This window comes from Calonectris borealis, chromosome 1, assembly GCF_964195595.1.
Source record: "Calonectris borealis chromosome 1, bCalBor7.hap1.2, whole genome shotgun sequence".
In the NCBI taxonomy this organism is placed as follows: Eukaryota; Metazoa; Chordata; class Aves; order Procellariiformes; family Procellariidae; genus Calonectris; species Calonectris borealis.
In genome coordinates, this window is record NC_134312.1 from 191798339 (window position 1) to 191822920 (window position 24582).

General features: G+C 43.5%; 1 protein-coding gene across 1 annotated transcript in view; it reads left to right on the plus strand.

Annotated features, from left to right (window-relative positions):
- Positions 1 to 24582, plus strand: part of LHFPL6 (LHFPL tetraspan subfamily member 6) — a 146923-nt gene that overhangs the window by 55870 nt on the left and 66471 nt on the right. The window lies entirely within an intron of this gene.

Genomic DNA, 24582 nt, shown 5'->3' on the forward strand with positions numbered 1-24582 from the left:
TACAGAATAGGCAGAAGCCCCCAGAGTGATGTACAGATAGGGGCTCTAGGAGACTGTGGAACGTGGGGTTTGCTGCCCCCCAGGAACTGAGTGAGGCTGTTGGGGTGTAAACCAGTCCCTCTGATAAACCAAAGTGCCAGAAATTAACTCTTCCCTGACGGCTTTTTCTGTATTGCTTCCTCCTGAGGGCAAGATGGCTTTTGCGTAGATTCTTACCTGTGCATGATGTAGGTGGGATAGGGGCATACAGCAAATGCCCTTCTGCAGCAAGCCCGAACCCAGCACTCCCCTGCCTTTATTTAAGAAGAGATTTTTTGGCGGCAATTAATTGTAGATGAACGAGTTTTTCTTTATGCCTTCAGCTTCTTTGTTGCTGTCACCTCAGATGCCACTGAGCCACCACAGCGATGACAGTTTGTCCTTTAGATAGAGGATGTCAGTTGCCAATGCGGAGTATTGATTTCTGCTGATTGCTAATGAGTAGGTTGAAGTGTAACTTTGCATGGAGAAATTGAGCTGATTCAGGCTATTGGAAGTGTCACTTGGGCCGGTGGAAATTTCCCAGCTAGCGATTATCTATGTGCTTCTTTGGCAAAGGCAGTTCCCTAGGGAAAACTTCTGACCCTCTCTTGGTCTCCAGAGCAGGTTTTCATGGGACGGGTGCCTCACCCTAGCCTAGGGCGGGGGATTCACGGGAGGGGATCAGCCCTCACATCAGGAAATGAAACAACATGACATATTCATATTTTTAAAGCAACTACTTCTGGACTTCTGAAGTTCCTCTGCCTTCGAAGTAACATTTACCATGGATAATGTAGTGCACCTCCAAGGGTAGGCAATCAGCCACCCCCCATCCCTACTGGATATGCAACTCCCTAACCTTATTTTCATGGATCCTTTAACTGCACCAATTGTTAGCTTCAAGTCCCAGCTTCTGGGCTATATGGAATAATTTCTGATGGGTCTTGAAAAAACCTGTTCACACTTTGTTGGAATAGGACTCAATTGTCCCAAAAAAAAAAGAAAAAAGACTGCTTAATGCAAGCAGGACGAGAAATCCTTTCAGATGAGTTCTAAGCGATGGATCTCTGTCATCCCTTGAGATTTATTCAGCTGAATGTTGATATTTTGATGTATCTCCTCTGTGCTTTGATATATTTTTCTCCCTGTCAGCAAGTCACATTGTAAGCGGTAGCAGATTCTTTGCAATTAACCAGCATTTTGAAGAGTCACAGTTCCCTTTCACTCCTCCCTCTCTTTCTCCAGTCTTCATCTGGTATTATTCTTGCAAAGCCAGTGGCAACTGGAGAACTAATCCCGTTAACCTCACTGTAGGATTTCAGAAATTAACTTTCTAGGAAGGAAACTTACTTCTTACCGCACATTGAGACTTCAGAATTACTCACTTCCCTTGAGCTATACTGCTTTGATATCCCCATGATGGATGCTGTATAAAACCTAAGACAGGTATTCATGTTAACAACATATTAGTCAAAAATTGTATTAGGATGTCAGTATGGTCATATGGGATAAGACTAGTGCTCCAGCTGGTCAGGATCCACCTTCAGCTGCCACAAAGGAACTTTTCAATTGATTACCTATGTACCCATCAAATTTTTCTCCTCTTCAACTTGATAACAAAAATGAAGGGTGGTCCAGCACCATATTGATCTTTCAGGTCTCTTCTGAAGGGGTGGACAGCTCAAAAAAGGTGTCCTCTGTTTCGTATAGGTGTTTTCCCTCCCAGCTGTGTTACTCTCTGCCTTGTGTGGAAATTACTAGGTTGTGCAAGGAAGCTTGTTTGGATTAATTTAGAATCGTGTCTATTTTTTATAAAGGACTTTCTTTCAGCCAATTTGTGGCTTGGCTTACTAAGCTTTAAGGAGGTCAGACTTTGCCAAGGGCACACAAGGACCCAGTGTGTCAACTTTGATGACATCTCTAGTTCCAATGGGTGTAGGGGCATTATGGATGCTTCAGTCTGTGAAAGAGCACCTGAGCTGCTCTCTCTGTGCTGAGAAGGCAGGGTCGCCTGTAGAAAAACTCTGTCTCAACATGCTGTAGCTTTGTGCTTTGTTTTATCCAAAGGTGAGAAACATTTACGAGTCACGTGGCTCATAACATGGCAGATGTATAACCAAGGGATGCATAGCCTTGTGCTGGTGAGGTGGAATCCTTGCATGAAGGACGTTGCTGGGCTGATACCTCCTCTCTGCAGCCTGGTATCTGTGGCAGGCAGAGAGGTATGCAAGGTGGCTTGTAAATAAATTACATCACTTGGATGGTATGAAAGCTGGCTGGAAATGCTTTGTACTCCTTTCCTGGAGGCTCCTAGATGTGCAGAATAGCTGTTCAGGGTCCTTGTTGTTGTTGTTGTTGTTGCTGCAGGGCCTTAAGTTTGCTGATAACATATGTTAAGCGCGACTTACAAGATGCACCAGAGGGATTTGGCAGCGTGAAACTGTAATTAAGCCTCCACAGAATTTGGGCTTTTGGGGCATGTAAGTTAACACAGGGAAAACTTGGTGCAACTTTAATGGAAAAATACCTACGGTGAACAAAGAAGAGCTTGTAATTAGTTCCTCAGGAACCTCTGCATTGTGGAACTTCTTAGATCTATTTATGTATTTTGAAACCAAGGATTTAACCAGGCAAGATGGGCTTCTCAGTCAGTGACAGCATTCAACATTCATGGAGGAGAAGTCTTTGCTCTTGAACCTCTTCCATACCTAAATGCCATTCCTCTCTTATACGAGAACAAAAGGGGACCCGGATCATCAAATCCAGCCCTCCAACATCACAAGCAGCCGTGCGGTGTGATGACACCAGCACCAAGGGAACCTGTTCTCTTTAGCATTCATTGGCGGTATTGGTTCCTCAGCATGGCACAGGAGGGAAAAGGGCCTGGGGTGCAGAGGGCTTGCTGGGGCACGACGGCTGCTGGCCGGGACCCAGATGCATCCCTGCCGCCCCCTCCAACCCACTTACCCTGCCAGGTAGCGGAGGAGTCTGGAGCAGAGCCCTGGAGCATGGTAACTTCTCACAGCTGGAGGAGGAAAAAGGTTTAAACTGCTGAATCACACCAACTGCTGCGATTTATGTGCAAGGGAGATGTGGGGAAAGAGCTTGCTCTTGCCATCAGATATGCAATCCATCTATTATTGAATTTTGCCCTTAATAACCTATGATCAACTCATTTTTTTCTCTGCTTCTGTACGTAGCATGGCAATAGGAAACTATAACAGATCTGATGTTAATACACAGATAATCAGCAAGCTAGTTAATCACAGCATTCAGATGGCTCTGAGCCTGCCTTGCTGCCTGGCAGAGATAAATTAGGGAATGCGAGTGATGTAAAACAATATTTTAAAAGTATTAAAACCTATGCCCACATTTCAGAAGTTATTCTACCAGTGACAGTGCGCATAGAACGGGGAAGTGTGTTTTCCATTCTTTGTATAGAATATGCACGTGTGTGTATGAATAACTGACACTGCTGGTGGTTTTTCTATTAATAAAGCTACTATTTATCAATAAAAGTGATTAATGGCTTTGTCCCCAAATTACATTAGGTCATTCAGAGCATATAGCTCCTTCCTCTGTATCTCTGGGGAACCAGAAACCCCCCGGCCTCTTCAAAAAAGAATGCAGCAGTCCAGGAGGATGCAGCTTGTGGGGCTGCTGGGCACCTGAATCTGCGGGAGAGGTTGCAGCAGATCTTGTGTCTTTGCAGCTCTGCTATCGGTATCTTTGCAAACTTCCCTGCAGAGTTTTCTGGGGAAGGCCTCTGTCTTTGTGGCCCCCAAATCCAGAATGAGATGCTGGAGCTTGTAGAGAACTTGATGGAGTCTGAGTTGCACTTTTCAAGGAAGACCAGTGCTACATGACTGCTTCAATCTTCTTCAAAGTCCCTGCACAACCCTTTGCGAACTACATTGCACAGAGGGTTTCATGACAAAGGTCACAAAATGAAACCCTTTTAATGACCTCATTATACACTGATGACGTCTGCCTTAGTAACGAAATCTTCTAGGAGATCTCTGGTTTCTTTCAAAAGCAGCCATGCTAAATGTTGGTACTTAGACATTCAAGAAGGGTTCCTCACTGGGAGTAATTCAGCATTCAAGCCAGCACAAAACCTGTGTATCCTCAAAGTCCCACGCGTGCACCTAGCATTTCATTCCAAACACATGGCCAAGACCCAAACAGAAGTCAGGTAAGAACCATTGAAGGTCTTCAGTGCATTTAGGCTTCAAGCTGGCCTTCTGCGTGACATGACTTGCCTTTGGAGTGTATGGGAATTCAAAGGATGCAACTGCGTATCTATATTAAATCATTTTCTTATCAGGGTGCTTGTACAAAAGCTGCCGTATCTCAGCATACTGAATTCTTTACTTTCCTGATTTTCAAAGCATTTGCTCTGAAAAGGGTTTTTTTGTTCCAGTGGAGTGGGTGGAAGACATTGTGGTCTAATGTGGTTTAATCCCACTGGATGAAGGGACTTGCTTCTTCCTTAACTAGGGAGCAAAGGGTACCTACTATTGAAAGAGCTTTGATGAGCTTTTGGATGATGCTGGAATGAATTAGCTTTTGCCTCTCACAGCATACATCTTGTTATGCGGTTGTGAAGAGAATTGCGTTTCTGAAAAGGGCTGCTAGCTTTGAAAGATCAAGCTCTTCTGAGCAGGAGCCGGGGGCACTGGCAGAGTCACTTTTGCAACACTACCCTCCTGCCTTCTCGTCTCCATGGCTGGTCAGCCAGAAAGAAAAGCTGGTCCCAGACTTGTGCTGGCAGACTTGGGTTTACTTCTGTACCTGACTGTGACATTGAGGTACCTTGTTTTGTTCCTGTAGGACCAAGATACTCTGATGCACCTCAGGACATTGCCATGGAGAGATGAGCATATGCAGAGCCAGCTACAGTGGGAGGGGTGGCTTGGGACCTACAGTAGCTTGTTCTTTAATCCACACCCCAGGTAACCATTATAAACCCTGAGCTATGTTCTCAGTTTGGCAACCATCAGGCCTTTTTTACTGCAGCACTGAATAACAAGCGTTTAAAAATACCTAAGCATAAACTCATGACCTCTGAGAGTTTTTTCAAAGCAGTGCGCTTACTATGTTGCAGTTTTGGGAGACGGCCCAAAAATCTCCCTGAGGAGAGACCAGAATAGCATCCTTAGAAATGTGTGTGAGTTGGAAGGGATTATAAGGATGAAAGAATGCTCATAGCACTCCTTAGGTAGAGGCCGACTTGCAAACCTGAACCAAAGCCTGGTTTTTAAAGTGGGTAATTTTGAAAGCTTAATTTTGCCTTCCAAACAGCATCCTTCCAGTGCTCTTGTTAATTAGTTGATAATCTCCTGTAAGGCTTTATGCTTAGGAACACCTCTCCAGGAGAGCCCAAACCACAGTCCTTGCTAGTTATAATAGCAGTCGTGCCATTGATGTCAGTTGGCTTTGGATCAGGCCCTAAATGCATATAATACCGAATTATGTGGCAACTTTGCAATTTCCATTGAACTCAGCAACAACAAAGCAGTCTCCCACTGCGCATTATCGAGAAAAGTGGGCTCCGCAGAAAAGCAAGTGAGGAAAAGCCTCCCAGCAGCATTTGTGCAATTGTTGGCCGCCGCCGCTGCTACTTTCATTATAGGAAATGTTTCCTTAAAATTGCTATGCTGCCAGTGTCGCCCATTCTCCGGTCACTGCCTGCCAATATTAATAAGCCAGTGACAAAGTTGTGTCAGAAAGTTCCAGCTCTGACTTTATTTACCCTTGAGGGCAGATACAATCTCGGAAGGAGCTTTGAATCCTATTATGGCAAACCGTGGCTGCAGTGGCAGGCTGATGAGATAGAGAAACCCACACTTCCTCATCTGAAAGCATTATTAATAATGTTTCTGAGGGTTGTTCAGTTATTTTCTAGTTTTTCTAAAATGTAAGGCCACCTGCCATATGTCCTATTTAATATAAATGCTCTGCTTGGGATGTCCTTCATGGTGCGTAAGAGAGATTACTGTGAATGATTGAAAGGGATTACTTACTGCTGTCTCTGGACCCAAACAAACCCTGCGACTCCCAGGTTCACAGGCCAGAATGCAGCAGATTTGCCACCTAAGGTCACCCCAAGATGTGGCAGGGACTGCTGACTGTGCTCCACTTTGACATGAGTGGAAGCTGCTGAGATCAGACTGCAACGATGGATACTGGGACCTCGGCGGGGCCACAGCGGACCACGCTGGACAATGATGCTTTTGACAAACAGGCGGCAATGCAGTCGTTTCCAACGAGGGCAACCCACACATAACTGGATAACGAGATTTTTCCATGCAGTCCCCACAAGAGATTTGTTTGCTCAGGAAACAAAGGCACGTAACAGGACTTTTGAGTCTATAAATGAGACCATATCTCTCCTCCTCATATTTACAACATGGCTAGCTCTGTCATCTTTGGTAACAACACCAAAAGGACTGTTTGCTCAGAAAACAAGCCCTCATTGTTCAGGAAATTGCCATTTAAATTTATTTTATTCTATTAAATTTCTACTGTTTGTCTACCCACGGTGTGGGAGCACTGGAACATATACAAAGCAGCAAGACTGCTGAAGTCTAAATCAGTCTTTAATAAGGGAATGTCATGTTTCATTTAAAAGCTTCTCCTCACCTTCCTTCTTCGTGCCGTCAAGTGAAAATAAAACTAGGGTTATAATTACATCGCTGCCTCCGCTCCACATTATCTGTGAGATCTCTCACATTTCTTTCCACACCTTTTCCACTCCTCCCTAGCTTTGCCGCTTGCTTAACAGGCTGTCAGGATCCCGGCGCTCCCTCGAATAAGCAGATGACTAGCGGTGGTCCTTGTTCATTATGGGGTGACAAGCTCAGGGAATAAATGCCTACAACATGGAAAGTTTCATGCCGCAGGGTGTCAGCCTGACTTGGCTGGGTGGGAAATGAGGTGGCCTGAGCTTCCCCACTCTCTCTGGAGCGTGAAATTGGACAGAGACTGACTCTGACAGATGCTCACCCTCCCTGGGATCTCATTGCTGCTCTCAGGTCCACCCTGCCCACATTGCTGCATTATGCTCTTACAAACTACGTCAAGTCTTGCTTCTCCTCTGAGGGCTTGACAAATGTTTTGGCCCAAAGCCTTCTTTTTATTCTCCCTAAGCCTGTTCTTTTTTCATTCCTGTATCTTACACCTTGTCTTCCTGCCTCTTCATTTTTGCTTCTTGGCACTTTTTCCCCTTCCTTTCTCTCCCGTACTTCTTAATTCCTTTTTCCTTCAAATCTTCTCTGTGAACAAGCCTGTTGATCCCCAAGGAGTTACAGGCCGTTCGTTTCGTGGCCTGCCCTGAGTTCCTATTTCCCCGTTTTGGTGGGAACCCCACACCTCATGGTACCCCCACAGGGCTCCCAGGACTTCAGGGAAGCTCCGTGCACCCACTGGCACGGCTCTCAGGTAATGGGGACCCCAGACCGTAGTTTCTTCAGGCAGGGATTTTATGGCTCTGTGTCTGCTAAATCCCTGGCCCTCAGCCTAAATGGTATTGAGTGGTTGCATCCGTGATACTTAGGACTTCTAGAGTAGGTTTATTTTGGAGAAAGCTGGTTGGAGCTGGCAAAAACAGAGCTGGGAGGTGTGTTAACTTTCGTAGTTAACGGGACGAGCAGTGGCCCAGAGCTTCAGCTCAGTCCCTACCCCTCTTCTGTTTAGTGGGTTGCAATTGTGTTTGGTGTTTGTGTGACCGTCTGTACAGTCATTACTAGAGTGAAGCACTGATCCTGAAGTCCCTCATGGTGTATTACTAATAGGCAATGATAAAGTTGTACAACTGAAAGGAAACTCCTGCGTCACTGAGTTTAGTCTTCTCTTACTGCAGATGATCACATCATACAACACCCTTACCTGAAAGGCAGATATTTTCTTTTGAGGGAGTCGATTGCCTCCTTAAATTAGGAAAGTACATCACTGAGAATGCTACATTCATCATGGGATTTTGCCTTTTGAACATTAAGCTGTGTTTACACAGGCTCTCTCATCCCAGAGACATCAGTGCTGCCTCCGAGAGTGGCAGGCCCACCTTCTTCTCTGCCCCAGGTGGCTCATTCTTGCCACCTCTCTTGAGCAGCACAAGCTCTCAAACACTGGCATTGCTAGACATACTAGGTAAGTGATGCAGCTGGAAGCTAACTTGGCCAGGAAAAAAAAAAGAAAAAAAAAGAATATTATCTGACTTGATGAGATGAGCCCCACCGTGCAGCTATACGAACGCGAGAGCTAGAACCTTGACGCAGCTGGAAAGAAGAGCCAGGGGAGTGCCAGAAGACCTCTTCTGAGTGGCCTGGATTTAAGCCAGGTTAAAGTGACTCTTTACTGCAGCCTTAAAATTGCCACTTTTGCTAGCCTTCACAAGAGACAAGAATGAACCAACTGCACTTTCACTGTGCTTTATCTGACGAAGCCTCTTTCAAGCTTTTCATAAAAGTAGGCGGCATTGTTCTGAGTAAAAGAGAAACGCCGTTTAATGGGAAAAATAGTGGCGGAGCACTTGATGGTTAAAGCGCCAGCCATTGGCATGGGCAGGCGCACACTGAATGCTGTGCTTTTGTCTTTAGCCCAGGCAGCAGAGGGGAGCGCAGAGGTTATGTGACACAACGGGTTGTTCTCGGATTCTGAAGCTCTCTGATTATACAGGTCTCTTCATCTGGAATAGCTGCTTGAATATTTCACTGTGACAAGAAGCCATATTCAGCTTAAACTGCTTTAAGCTAGTATACGTAGCAATTTACCATCCTCCAGCTTTTAATAAACACTTATCAGAAATAATTCATGGTAATGTTTGATCAGATACATGCAAACATTTGGTAGCAGCATTTAATGGAAATTTCAGGAGTTTTACTACTAAAGCCTCTCAGTGGGTCTGAATTCATTTGTAGGCAGACTGATCAAAAGGAAACTGCTATTGGCATCTAAATATAAAAGATTCAGTTTGTAAATGATCACAGTCCTTTGTAAAGCTCAATGAATGGGAATTATTTTAAAGGCTTTTTGTTTCTTATCTTGTTTATTAGTATTTGTGGCAAGCTGTTCGAGCAAAGCACGGGATTAATCTGACTGATATATCATTTACTGCTATGATGTTTATTGTACATGGCAGTTCATGGATGTGCAAAACAACATATTGTTTACTGAATATAAACCCCATTATTAGTCTCCTGGTGTGTACAGCCAATGAAGATCACTTCAGGAAACAGTGTAAGCCAACAAAGCCCACTGCTTGATCCAACATGAAGTATACAACAGCTAACGCAGCTCCATAATAGTAAACCCTAATAACGATCCTTGGAATGATCCCAAGGAGGACTGACATCCATTATGATTCTATGTATTCAGACAAAAAAGCACATATTGGACCTGCCATACGTAAAAGGACAGAATCAATGTTCAGCCCAGAAGTTACTTGCCAATCCAAAGTTTCCTGGAATTAGCACAAATCGTAAAATATGTTTGATCCTGCCTCAGGACAAGGGCTGGATTGTATCTTTGGTCCCTTCCAATCCAGTTTTTTATGATTCTGTGGAGTCAGTGGAAGAGCATGATGGAGCAGATGAGAATTTCACCTTTCAGATCAAAAAAGATAAAGAGACACCAGGAAACAGTATCAAGAGAAGAACAACAGATACAGGCAAAAGCAGTTTCTGTTTTATTGTCCTTTATCTCCTGGTGGGAATTTTTCCTGCTCTGTAATTCCCTCCTGTTCTGTGCTTCACGTATACTATACTGATTTGCTGATTTGTAGTTGTGGCACTTTTATTACCCTTAATATCACCCATGAGTGTAGCTCACACAGGCATCACTTTTCAAACACAACTGTGGAAATGGAAGCATGCAGTGGACAAGTACTTGCTGCTTCTTATTCTCGCCTTTAAAGAAGTATGGCCGTCGCGTGTCGCTTTCACGGTTTTGAGTCAGTCTTTCTCGCTTATTAGCCGTGTTCTACGCAATGCCTTCTGATTTGTTTTCCAGGTCATTTCTGAGTTCTATGCTTCTTAATTGCAAAGCACCCTGTATTTGTTGGTTTCTCATGGGCAAACAAATGGAAAGTCAAAACCCAGTCGCCTGGTGGTGCCAAGTACACAACTCATCACTCCTGAATTTAAATGTAATGCACTTTGCAGAAACAAAATCCTGCTACCAATGCAGCTGAGGCATGCAAATAAAGAAAATCAGCTTGTAAACAGGCAATCAAAAGAACTATGATGTGTTTTCCTTTTGTCCCTCCTTCTCTCTATGGATATATATGTTTTGTATTTAATGTCTTTACCTGTAGAATGATGATCTCATATTGTTTTCTCCCTCATCACATCCTTGAATAAACCCTACTTGCTAGTTTTGTAAAACAACAGCTTTTCTAATACACTGTCCATATGTTGACAGACCTCAGTGTGTTAAAATTCTGCTCTTTCATTTCAAAGTTTTTTTCTGGGTGCTTTGTGTTAGTGTTACAGCCTCGTGCCTGTGGCTGCAATAGGTGCTTTTGTTCCTGCTGTGGAGTCGCTAGTGCTGGTGCTTACTCTGCTGTCTCCTGTTTCTGGTGAAATCAATGGTTTCAGGTCCTCTTTGATCTGTGTTAATTACAGAGGGGCATGAAAGCAATGTTAATTACTTAACTTCTGACTCCAGTTCTTGTCCTCAGAAATACATTTCTCCTCCCATATTGACTTTGTGCATGCAAACACATGGGTTTTATCCACCGACGGGCCATGCCCTTGCCGGTTCTCTGTGACCAGACTTTGAGCAGCAACTCGTTCTGCTCAGTCATGTGCTGACTGGTGCAAGAGCAGGCTCCTTGCTTCAGAATTGCTTCCTGTTGGGTGTGAAACCTGAGCAAATAATTCTCTTTCCAAAGAGAAAGCTTATATTGTTTTCTGGATGTTTATCCCCCACTGTGTAGGTATTAATCTCTCTATTATGGGCAATATTAATAATTGACAGAGGGCAGGAAATACAAACAGTTTTAATCTGAGCTTCATACATTTATTTAACAACTACGTATTCATTTTTAATGGCATTATGGATTTTTAAGTAGGGGGAAAAAAGTGCATTCTCTCACTGGAGTGTGATTGAGGTCTTACATTCCTACATGGGAGAAAAAGTTCAGACCTGACCTTGAGGCATTTAAACACAATCTTAAATACTTGTGATAATATTGAAACCTACTAATTCTTGTAAAAGTATCTTCAAAGGAAACCGTGATAGGGTGCAATCACTGGAATGTATTTATTATACATCTCTGAATTGCTACCTAAACCCGTAACAAGCAAGATAGCACCTCAGACAACCTTCATTAAGTACCCCACTCTTTGAGGTCATAGACTCTACCACCATTTACTAGATTTAATGGCTTTTGGGGGATTGTACTAACAAAAGACTCCAAGCTAACTCCCAAAGCCAAACATGATGCCAGAGTCTACTGTATAGTACTTCTGCTATTCAGAAATAATCAATCTTGTATCTCTTAAGTGCCTCAAACACATTTGAAAATATAGGCTGTAGAAAGTTTTTCCTCTCAGGCTTGAACATCCCCTTCTTGTGCTAAGGGCTCTCCAGCCCAAACTGTTTCACATAAGTCTTTTTCACTGGCATCGAGCAGTCCCCATCCACAGCTCTTGGTGGCCCCCAGCCTTGTGCTGGTGCTGGTGTTTGTGAAACTGCATAGAGAACCGAGCCAGGGAACCGGTCTGGCTGAAAAAAATAACAGGGGAGGAGGGAAAAGATAAAGGTCATTGGATTCCCTGCATTTGCTTTCTGTGTGGCAGACACAAGTCACAGGAGGTGGGGGAGAGAAGCTGCCCATTGGCTTAAATGACATTGCTACAGGTTGTCTAACCCCAGCCGCAGGGTGAAGCCCTTCAATGATGGCACAGTTTTCATTGGCCATGTCAGAACATAAATTCCCAGATTTGGGCTCACTAAAATGTCCTTCAACAGAGTTTCTGCAATCATGGAGACCTAGTCAAACTGTGCTTGATGGCAGGTCAGCAGGAGGTCACTGTCACAATGCTCACCAGCAGCAATTGTCTTTAAAAGGGTCACAAAGTCATGTTTAGCACCTTTCTAGCTGAGAAGACTCCTTACCATTATCTTTCAAGATGACCCTAGAGAAGTTAAACCTTGAATCTTGCATCTTGGCTGATTCACTCATGAAGCATATGTAAAAACACTTGCCTGCCTCCATCATGACATGGAGGCATAGTAAGCAGAGGTGGCTGGGGGCTTTCTGAGGAAACACACATTCATTTCATCAGAATCAGACGTGAGAAGCTCTGGCTCAGGTCTTTGATCTGAATCAGCTGATTTTGGGACATCATTTGCAATCTTCTGACCAAGACAGAAGCTCTAAACTACCTGCCTGCTGCCTACTCTAGGGAAAGAGTGTTTAGGGATTTGGTGTTGGCATTTCATGATTTTTCAGGAAACAATATTGAGATAATTCTAAAGGAGAACAGGAAGCATTTTTGAAATCCCATGAATTTTTGAGGATGGGAAAACATGTTTCCAGATCAGCCTAATCCAGAACAGCCAAAAACCTGGGGAGGGGTAGGAATTTTAGGTGCCGTGAGGGATGTAAGTGATGATAAGTGGTAACATGCACAGATTGATTTTATTTTCCCCCTCTTTGATTATCTTTGGCCAAGAGATATAACAAAAAAGTCTACTGCATACTTTGGCATGGAAATATTTCCATAAATGTGGGCAGAAGCTGAAGTTGCCTGCAGCTGACTATGGGTGGTAGCTTGTGTTTATTTTGTGGTGTTTGTCTTAGACAAAGTCCTTTGGGGATCAGGGGTTTTCCCAGCTGGAGGTAGACTGTCAAGGCCAAGGTGGCAATTATTCCACACCGGCATGCGATAGAGATGCTGCCATCTCAGCTTCACAAGGCCTGTTTCTGCCAAGCTTTACTCCTACGAGTAAGCCTTCCTTGGGCTAATTGTCTCTCATTGGATTTCAGTGGATAGGAAGAACACTTTCATGTAAGTGAGAGCAGGCTGAGGTAAGGTCTTGTGCCTTTACTCTGGTTTGGATGGCTTCAGGATCTGTAAAGCTGCTGTAGTGCCGGGTTGTGTTTGAGTTTAACGTGCCTTGTTTCATAGCATATTAACTCAAAGGCCTGCAAGAAGATTGAACTTAAGCACATCACTTCAGCCATGTGGCTGTAAGGGCTTGGAGAGCAGAGCAGACAGTAGTCTGCTCAGCTCTTTACACTAGTAGTGGAGCTCAGGGGTATGCCTACCTGTCTGTTAGATATGCACTAAACATCTCTCTTGCAAGACTGGACAAGATTGCAGCTAACCTTGGAAGATGTGTGCTCCTACAGTGACAAAATACTCTTACTCAGCTAGGTGAGATCTTATAGAGCATCTCCCAGAGCCCAAAAGCAGAAATCCTATGCCCCCTAAAACTCCACCACTCCCTGCCACAGCTGTCTCTACCTAAGCAGGATCGTCAGTACAATTTGCAAACCAAGATAAAGAACAAACTGAGGCATATTCTGAATTAGTGGAGAGCTGGCTAACAATAGAGAACTATCTCTAAAGTCCTGTCATTGTTCCCAGAAGAATGATTTTGTTCAGTCCCAGTTTTGCTTAAGGAGAGATCGAGGGAAGGAGTGAAAGAACGAAGAGCTATTATAAGCATGAACACCTTCATTTCCCTTCATCCAGAACACTGAAATCTGTAGGAGTCTCGCGCATGCATCTGACATCAGAATTGGGTCTCATCATTTGTGGCTTCTCTGTCGTTTTTTTCTTTTCATTTTGAACTCCTCCAGTCATTTCAAGCTTTTGAATAGTTATGGTGACACAATAGCTTTCCCTTCCCCCTGCCAATGCCATGATCTCTCTGAAAATTCTGTCTTATGAACCCCATCTGTAACCCCAGCCCAAAGTTTAAATAGGGCATTGGCTGGAGCCCTTTCAGCTGCATTTGGTGGGACTTTACTGCTTTGGAGTCATGTTAAAGCTGATATATAGCTCAATCTACACTGCCCACAAAAGGTAATTGTTCAATTTTATTTTTATAGTGCTTCAATTTACAGCAGGTAGTTAGATTTTGTATAGGCTTATGCATTTCAGATGGCAAAGCCCTAGCATTTTAGTGCAAAGGTTTCATGTAGCCACCTGCAGACTGTTTTTTAAAAGGCCTGGCAATTTTTTGTTCTGGGACAACTTTGTTACACCTGTGGTTTAATGTGATGTAGGATTAATTATACCCTATAGGCAACTCTGCAGCTTTTGTCTTTGGCTCTGAAAGGAATGCTTTAGAGGTGTCCAACCACATTAAGGGGAAAACATTCTCTGCATTATTACTTTGCCATTTTTCAGCAATGGCCATTTCTATGTTGTGATGGTTCTGCAGCTTCAGAAATTGTATGTGAATTTTTCCTTGTGATGGGCTATTTAATCTGTAAAAATTTCATTCCTGGGATCCCAGGCATATTATGAGCTTTAGAGACTAGCCCAGCCTATGAACACCACCACATGCCACACTTAATTATTTCTCCAGAGCAGATAAACCTTATGAGACACTAAAAGGAAAATAAGATGCTGGCTGTAGTGGAAGACTTGGATGACAATCACCTAGATTAGATGGCAAACCAGCAGGAGACAAAGCAGTTTGGCTTTCACAGGAGACTTCACAATATTACTTAATTTAATGGTATTCCTTACATAATAAATACTAGAAGAGAGCCTATGGGGTGTTTCTTGGTATCTTCCCCATGCCAAAGTCTTATGTCTTTGTCTAGTGGCCCACTTCAACATTACACAGGAGCAAACAACTGTCTGTTCTGATCCTGTAAGTGAATTTAATCTGGTATCCTCTCACCAGTAATGGTCAATGCATCTGAAAACAGTACTGGATGCTCCGCGTTGGTGCTAATGGGAAGATCACTTTCAAAACTGTATCAGTTGGGAACATGTATGTGATACAAAATCCCTTATGCTTTTCCTTCCCATACCTTTGTTGCTGCTGAAAGGTTAAGCATAAATAATTTTGTCAATGCTAACTGTTGCTCTTGCCTCTGTATCATTAATAAATGCAGTAACCAACAGCTCTAGCATGGAATTTGTGGGCATCCTGCTGTTAATCTTTTGCCACAGTAAAAGCAAGCTGACTATTTTCGTTCTTTGATCTCAGTCTCTTAGCCACTTTCCGATGCATGATGGAATGTTACCTCTCATCCCATGGCTACTCATTTTTCGTAACAGTCTCTAGTGAGGGACTTGGTCAAAAGCTTTTGCAAGGTTAAATAAATGGCCTCTGGTGGTTGCTTAGGGACATAGTATTTCAGCTCTCCATGTGAAATGTGTGAAATGCAAGACTATTTGAAGGCCACACTTTCTTACCAGCAAGATACGACCACAGGAGGGGGATTCACCTCAGCTGCCTTTAGCTGTCTACACGCCAGCTGTCTAATCCGAGTTAGTTATCTAGGCTGTGTCTTTAGTCACTGTAGAGGGAAAGAAGTACCTCCAAAGGGCAATTCAGTTCATCCTAAAAAGGTGCGTTTAAAGGTTTCATTTGCTGAGATGCCAACTTCAATGGCAAATCTGGCTTAAGTAGCTTCCGCTCCCAAATTTGCAATTCCCCTCCCTTTCGATGTGCTGGTACAGCTGTTGCTGGGACCATGCTGGAATAGGGAAACTTAATAGATTTGGCTTATTTTTAACCTCACAGGAGACTTATGGAAATTAAGGATACGGTTTCACAGGCAGCTGAGCTGATTTAATGGCTAATTAACACTGAAAGGTCAAGGTCTGGGTCATCTTCCCTCCTCCTCTCTGACAGGATGGTCTGGTCCTCCCTTACATGCCCAGCCGTGTGTTTCCATCCTCTTTCTGTGTCAGCACGATGCTCCTGTACTTGCATGATGAACTTGTCAGAGAAATCATCGAACAGAAAATAAGCACTACCAAGCATAATAATTTTTTTAGCTACATTATGTCCTTGATTTTGCTGTTGTTGCACCTACCAGAATGGTAGCACCGGTGGTGAGGGAAGAGAGTGTGGAGGAGCTTGGGCCAGACCGCTTGGTAGTAGTGTGTGTTTCCATGGATGCAAAATGACTCATGAAACCAGACACTACATAGTCACAGGGCGAGTGGTAAGGTCATGTCATGCTTTAAAGCAGGTTGTCCAAGACTGTGTCCAGATATTCAAAACCTGACTGGACACGGTCCTGGGCAACTTGGTCTAGCTGACCCTGACTGAACAGAGCGTTTGAACTAAATGATCTCAAGAGGTCCCTTCCAACCTCAACAGTTCTGTGATTCCATGATTAGGGACTGTCTCCCACAAAGAGTCTTTTTATGCCGGTCAGATCAGTGGTAGGCCTGGTCCCATAAATAGCTGTAATGGCACAATTGAGAAGGTGGCAAAATGGACCTCGACAGTGTGAACACTTGACTGAGGGTGGTAGGGAATGGAGATTTTATAAACCATTTTTCCTGCTGCAGTCAGCATCTCGTTGAGCAACCTTTGGAGTAATTTTGTCCACTCCAGGCACCTATTGCATTTCACTGATTGTAGGGGGAGCCTTGACGAGTAGCTTAGGTTAAAGGACTAACTTTCAGTTGACTAAAGTTTGGCAAGGGGAATGTTACTGTAAGCTGCTACACATCAGCGCTACTTGAGGCCCAGAATGCAGCCGGTGTGAAGGGTTGGCTAGTGTAGCCTCACAGGGCTCAGGCAAAGCCTTTCACAATATGGTAAAATCATTTCACTCCTGGGCCTGGTTTTTTGATGTAATGTTATACTTGGAAACCGCAGCCGATCACTGCACTGTCCTGATTTCCTGTCTCTAACTGATTTAAGTGGGGACTCCATTAGGACATCACAAATGATGTGGTAATTTGGTATGTTCAGAGCCTCTTCACTTATTTAAAAAGAATGAAAGCAGTGGGTGAGTCATCCATTATTTATTGATAGCACTTAAGAAAGCACTGTGGTAGATGCTATTGCAAACGGACATATCACGTGATAGAGAAATTAAAGTCTGTGGATGACACTTTCTAAAGATTGTTTCAAAAGGTCTTTCAAAAGGAAAAGTTTCCAAGCTTTGACAGCTTTGAAAGGATTTCTTTGGATGCTCTTTCTAAGTTGCATGAATGGCTATTTTCAGATGGCACCAAAAAGCCACATAAATTCCTCTACATCCTCAGATGCCCAGATGTTGTACCTACTTCTGAGGAAGTCCAGAAGGTAGCTAACCTACCTTCTACCTAGCGTACCTTTCATTACATCTTTAGGGATGAACTGTATCCCTAGATCAGTGTCTAGGAGAGAACAGAAGCTATAGCCTAGCTTCTCCACGCCACCTTGCTGATCTTCAGGGTATTTCCACAAAGCAGGACCTCCTTGGAGACACTGCAAATGTGGTGAGTTACAGTAAATGAGGATCCAGGAAGAGGTACCCTTCCCTTCTCTATCTGTAGAGGCCTCAATCACAATTTCTCTTGCTTTCTTGGCAAAGCAGACGCATATTAGAATTTGACCCATGCATTGCTGTCTAATGACATAAACCTACTCACAGGTTTCCTTTCTTATGCTCAGTATATCTAATATCAGAGAGAGGTGGAATGTATCATGTATTTATGAGGTGGAATCAAACTGATAACCAATGGCCCTAGAAACAGTGTAAGTAAGTTACAAAAATATAGGGCTAAAATATGGGGTTGGGACTCATCATCCCAGCTTTGAATGCTTACAGCATAATGTTTATGTCTGAAATAGTTGTCTAGACACCCTTTATCTCATGGGGAAGAAGCGGGCACTTCTAGGCTGTGATTCATCTGGCCTGTTTTAATCGTCTTGCTTTGGTGCCGAAACTTCTCTTTCTCTCAACTGGCTATAAAGGAAGACTGGGTGAGCAGAGCAGATGAGGACATCCGCAAGGAGGTAAGAGGAGTCCTGTGCAGTGTATACCAACCACAGCACACGTATGTGTGTGTAGTCTACCTTTCTGTGTGTGTGGGAAAAGTTAGTCTCTTCTATAGAAATCGGACTGCTGCAACCCAGCAAACGTAACAAAAACTTGAATTCAGCTGGCTTTCAGGAAATGAGAAAATCAGTGTGTGGCTGGAGGAAGAACATAAAGGAGGAGACTTTACTGGTTTAAAAGCACCAAGACAAATATAAAACTGCTGGCCTGTTCTTTAGACTCCTGGAAAATAGGTCCAGTCTGTTGTTCCTATGAGCATTTCACTAAAAAATGCAAACCCCTTGCCAGGTGAGGTATTTGCTTTTAAGTTTCTGCACAATGTGGAGCCATTCAAACTCATATTCCTCTCTGCTATTTGTATATGTTGCTACACTTTCCACTTTTTCTAAGTATCTTACTAATGTGCAGAAAGGTTAGTAGATGTAGGCTTGAGCCAACTGAGGATTCTCCATCTGTACTTGGAAATTGCAAAACTGCCATGTCTCTGTATGTAATTAGTTCAAGCACTGTGCCAGACTAATAGGACTACATAGCTTCCAGATTATATCTGATGGGCTCAGAGAGATGGAGACATCAGAAATGTAGGCATCTACTCCGCTGGACTGGGAAATGTGTTTGTGATATCAAAACATTTTTTTTTTCTGTTGAGTGTAAAAGAACTAAATTAATATCATTAGCTTGATGAGGTCCATTTTCTCTGTAAATTGGTCGTGGCCCAGTGCTAAAGTCCTATGCTTATTCTTTAGAGGAGATTTGAACTTTGCTACTGGGTTCTTTTCTGCTGTGAATATCGCTATATTTATTTTGTGCACAGTCTTTGTTGTTATGCTGCATTGGTATATGAATAAAACTGAAAACTTGTAATAAACAGGAAATCAGAGGAGATATAAACTCAGGGCACCTTTTTAGTTTCTGTGAGATTTTGAAGGACCAGTTGTTCTGCACCAGTGCTGGGAATGTTGCAGTTTGTCTTAATACATAGCAGTATCAAAAACAACCAACCTCAGAAAGTATTTGATTTCCACTTGCAGAAAAAAACCAAATAACAGTGGGGTTTTTTTTAATACTGGTCTTTTGTGCTTTCACAAAACCTGGATATTTTCAGGCAAGACTGGCCTTCAGCCACCCATAACAAACAAAAAGAATATGTTAACTACTCTCCATGTATTTTTACTGTCGATGCTGGAAGCCCAGGGGGTCCTTATCTCCTGACTTTTCCCATGGCAGACTGCAAAGGAGCTGACCAAAAAACTCCAATCTCAGACTCCTGTGCAGAGTTCCTTGGACGTTTCTGAAACTTTGCCTATATGAAACATTTTTAAAATGATGAATCAGCAGATTCTGCAGAAAAGAGTAGTTTAGTGGAATTTTCCTATCACCTTTTTTTTTCTACTGACTCACTCCCATTTATATAAATGGAATCAAGGCTTCATCTACACCTGTGGTGGTCATATTGTGCCTATAGTTTTGCTGTGTGTAAACTTTCTATGAAAAATGTTATTGTAAGAAATCTAATTTTCTTCTCCTCTCATTAGCCTGTGTAGGAAAACAACCCATAAGCACTGTGGACTGTGGTACAGCAGGTTAACAAAATCATTTGCATTTTATCAAAGACTAATGAAGTGTTCTCAAAAAAGTTCCAAGCCTGTCAGTACCTGCTGATGTAATTTTATTAATTTATGATAAAACATTAGGTCCTGGACACCCTGCTTACGTACATTTTCAGTGACCTCTTATGGAGCGGGAAGAGAAGTGTATACTGTTAGGAAGCAAAGCAGGTAGACTCCAAGGTGCCATTGTCAGGCTGCATCAGCCTCTTTGGAGCTGAAGGAATTGGGATTTCTGAGGAATCACTGAGGGGAAGCTCGTGTTTTCCTTGATAAACAGCAATATAGCCCAAGTGCTGCAGTTCAGTGCTCAGGTGACAAATGACACTAGAAACCCTCCTGTCCCGAACAACCATCCAAATGGCTTGGAAAGCCTCAGCTCCCATTGCTGCCGCAGGAAAAGCTGTGCTTTGTACGTGTCCTTTTCTTTAAGAGGAAAGCCCTCACTGTGAGTGGCAAAGCAATGGTTACATGGTGCAAAGTGTCCAGATGAGCAAGGCTCCCTGACAAGAGGGGCGGGCTTTGTCTCAAGTGACTTCAGCTCCTTGGAGGTCAAACACTTACCCTAAAGCTGTGGTTCCTTGAATATTTCTCATTGCAGCAGTGCTGCTTTAAAGCAGTTCCTGCTCTGCCTGCTCATTCCTGCTCCCATGTTTCTCCTTTTGATGCGTCAATACTGCTCTTCGTGTGGCTATGCATTGAAATGCATTAGCCTAATTCAAGGGCGGGGGCAAACAACCATATAGAACAACCTTTATATTTCTTTCTTTTTCCCCATTGTTTTTCACCTGGAGTAGTTCTGTCATCTGATTCGCAGAATGTCCTCTTAAAAAGCTGGGCCAACGTCTCTGAGGAGCAGTGAAGTTGGGGGAGAAAAGAGAGGGTATGGGAATATTGTGTGCTGCCAGTGCCAAAACTGTAAACTGATGTTTAAGATACCTATCTCGCAGCATGGGATGAAGCACATTCCAGAGGTGTCTGTCTCTATCTGTTGACCATACTTACACGCTAAGCAACTAACTTAGATGAAGGAAGCCATTCAGGTGCCAAAACATAGGTGCCTACTACCCATTGTGTGCTTTAGGGTATTTTTGGCCTCTGGCTGACACTCTGGAGGGTAAGTCCTATGTCATAGCTGCTGGGCCTGTGCAGATATCTTGACCCTGCAAAGATGTCTAAAATGGCACTGGGTGTGTGTGTTCGGGCACCTGAATTACTCTAAAAGTTCAACTTTAGACAGTTACTGCTAACTTCAGTTAACTAGGTGTGTGAAGATCTCTTGTCAGTGTATACATGTAAAGACCACACATGTGGACCTCCTCTCCCAGGCTTTATCACCTAATCTGGAGCAGCGCACAGGAGGGCTCATCGCATGTGTCTCCCCTAGTGAGTGATGGGGAGTAGAATTCAAAAAACAAATGTGAAACCAGTGCAGCCAGGGCTAACTGATAACCCATCCCTATTTTTTGTTCTGGTGTCTGGAAAAAAGGGAAAATAGCTTAAATTATCCTTGAACGATGTTACTTTTTTAGTGGCTATGCAATGAAATAAAGGAACAACTTCCAAGGGAGGCATAGACTCCAAAGGACAGTGCTGAAGGAGGACTCATGGCCTTGCACCTCCCTTCTCTTTGCTACCCTTGGTAGGGACATAATCTGTGGTGGTGTGAGCATGCGCCCGTGACTTCCAGCAGCATCCCCCAGAAAGAGCAATTATTCTACTTGTGCACCTGGGAAGCAATTTGCTGCTTCCCTGAACTAGCAGTAAAGCATCTCATGTTACTGGCCAGTAGGCTTGAAGGCTTCACCTGTTCCCATTCTTGGCTGCCTACCAGCCCTGTAAAGGGAGGGGATATCTTTTATTCTGTGCCTACATAAGCCACAGGAGGGAAATAAGGAGTGGAGAAGTTTCTTATTCCTTTGCAAGAGCGTGTGGTCCAAACTGTAGTCTCAGCCCGTGCACATACATTTTAATTCATTTGTAAAAGGTCATTTTTACTCATGAACCTTCTCAGAAATTTCCTTCTTGCTTTACAGTATATCCATGGAAGGCCCATGTGATTAAAATCCTCAAGCATGCCATGGAAGATGGGACCTGCTTTAATTATAATGTGTTGTTCGCTGACCATTAAATAAAGATGAAATAAATTGTCCCATTTTCTGTCTCCGAGGCTGGTTGTTTGAGCATATTACTCATCTGGGGAGAGTGCATTGTGTAGCCAAGGCTGAGAGCACACACATTTATCATTAGTAACAGCACAGGGATGAGTTGCTTTCCTGTAGCCTTGTCTTTTGTTCGTGAGATTAACTTGTTTTCAACATTGCAAATTCAATGTTACAGAACAATTCCATACTCAGTCATCTGAGAGCTGAATACAAGAGCTCCCTCCTGTAGAAGTGCACAGTTTTTCCTATCTTGAGCAGTATGCTTTTGAGATTTTACAGTTATTATTTACTACTGGAATGGTGTATCAGGCTTTAAATATAGGGGAAGGCAAGGTCTTTTCACTATGCAAGTAGACGCATGCTTTCTTTGCTCTCTTCCATTGGATCTATTTTTTTTGCCAGTGAGAATATTTCATCTGCAGAGTTTATGGACTCAGACACCTTTAATCCAAAATCTGGCATTGCCTCAAACCCAAAATCAAAGCCATTTGATATTTAGAACTGTGGAGTCTGATTCTTGCCCCTACTGCAAAGTCAAGTCTCTTCATTTGGGTGTCAAATATGGATTTAAATGCATGATGTTGTTAACCCTTTGGCTTCTAAACGGTGATAGGTTTGTTGACTTCAGTGGCAGGATGGAGAGATGGGATGAAGGACTGATGCAAATGAAGGTGATTGTTTATTCTGCCCTGTCTGGTATGATGCCATGATGGAGGCCTTGCTTTGTTTAGTGCTTAAAGAGATTCCATGGAGACTTCTTAAAAGGGAGGCATGGGCAGGTGCATGTGAAAAGGAGGGAGAAGAGCTTCACTACTATCTTTAGGCATTTGGGTCAGAGCTTGCCACCTAACTTCCTGCTGGAGCTCCTCCAGAAGTCAGGCTCCAGAGACATCAGTGGGTTTGATCCGTGTTCCCTTACCAGCCATGCCGCTGTGAATCCATGCCAGCAGGAGGTTCATTTTTAGGCTCAGATCTCCAAAGAGGCCCCCCAGGGAGCATGCTGCCTTCCCCTCAGCTGCTGCAAAGAAGAGAGCTTCTATCTTCTAGATGCCTGTGCCTATCCGTTATGGGTTCCCCGCTCCTGCAAATGAATTACTAACAGGACAGCAACTTATTAGTGCTCCCAGGGCACCTCCCAGTGCCTCCTGGTTTCTCTGTGAAAAAGGAGAGAGCAGTCCCTTTGAGGCAGGGATGATTTTATTCCCACAGCACAAAACGCCGGTGACACAGGCGAGGAAACCCATTTTCAAAGTGAGGAGGGAAGGCAGCGGCTGCCTCCCGCCAGTTACCACGCTGCCGGACGATGAATATTACATTTATTCCCCTGGAACAAAGGATCCGAATTCTTAGTGCTTATAGGGAAAAGGTTGGAGGCAGCTCCAGGGCACTGTGTGAAAGGAAATAAAAAAGCAGTTGTAAATCATTACAACCCAGTGGGAGGAAAAAAAAAAAAAGCAGCCCATTGTCTTTTATTACAGTGCTAAATCAACGAGAAAGGAGGTGGGTGATTTATCAGGGTGGAATACACATCGCTTACAATGCCCAAATTTGCTTTCCTTAGAATGTCAGTTTCCTGATCAAATGATTTTGCTTTCATTAGCCTTGATGTAAATGCAGTCCTCAAAAGCACTAGTTCTGCTCACAAGTAAGAAAACCCAACTGCATGGAAGCGGAGTGGTTGGGTAAGTCTCCTTCTCAAGGTGAACACAATGAAATATAAAAACCCTAACAAACCCAGGGCCCCCAAATCTCTTTAGTTAGCCACAGCAATAACTAATAATACCTCATGCTCTGACTGGTCTTTATCCCCGTTTTTGAAAGCCAGCACTAAGGCAAACACAAGCATAAATAGCTGATCACAAACAGCAAAAAGTAAGTTGAACTAAGATATTCAACAAAAGCTTTGTTCAAAATTAGGTGATGGGCAATTCCAAGCATAGAAAGAACATAGTTTTAAAATATTTTAACCTCAGCTGCATAATCAATATTCCCTTTTCATATGCTGTCTATACTGTTTTATTGCACTTTCTGTTTTTACTAATCCCTGATTCTCCATAATGCTGTGGAACAGCTTCAGCAGACTTTCGCACATTGATAAGGCAGATTGCCTCAGCGATTCCACCTGAATGGACTGAAGGCAAGAGAGGGACAATGTGTAGGCAGTGATGGGAATCTCTTTACAGCTGAGTCAATTTTTTAGGCACGGAGAGGAAATATTTCATGGAAGCTATCACATTGTTGCTTGGTTGTGAAACATCCTGAAATGTAATATTGGTATAATATAATATAATATGAATTATATAACACTGTAATAATTATTTTTTAAGTGTTTGCAAAATGAGGGGACACAGGTCCTGTGGATCAGCTCATAGACGTTCTGCAGTGCCAGGAGTGTTTGTCTGCCTCTGCTCAGAGGGCCCGGGCTGCTTCTGCGCTGGGCACGCTCCAGCAGCGTCCCTGGGTGACGCTTATGAGAAGTGGTGTGCTCGTGTCAGCTGCGGTGTTACGTTCTGGTGCACGGGTTTCTGGGGTGATCTTCCCTTTTTTTACTGGGGTGATCTTCCCTTTTTACTTTTAATTCTATGTTTATCACGAACTCTGGCTTCATCTTCATGCTCACTGATAAATTGACCTGGAAGTCAAAAGACACGGCTCCTTCTTTCTGTTTCATGCTGCTCATCCCTTAAGCACTGGAAACGTGCCTGGATGGTAGACATGTATGGAGGGGACATGGTCTGGGTGGTTGGTGTCTGGAGGAGAGACAGATCGACTGCACCACAGAGGTAACCCAGCAGGTGCTGAA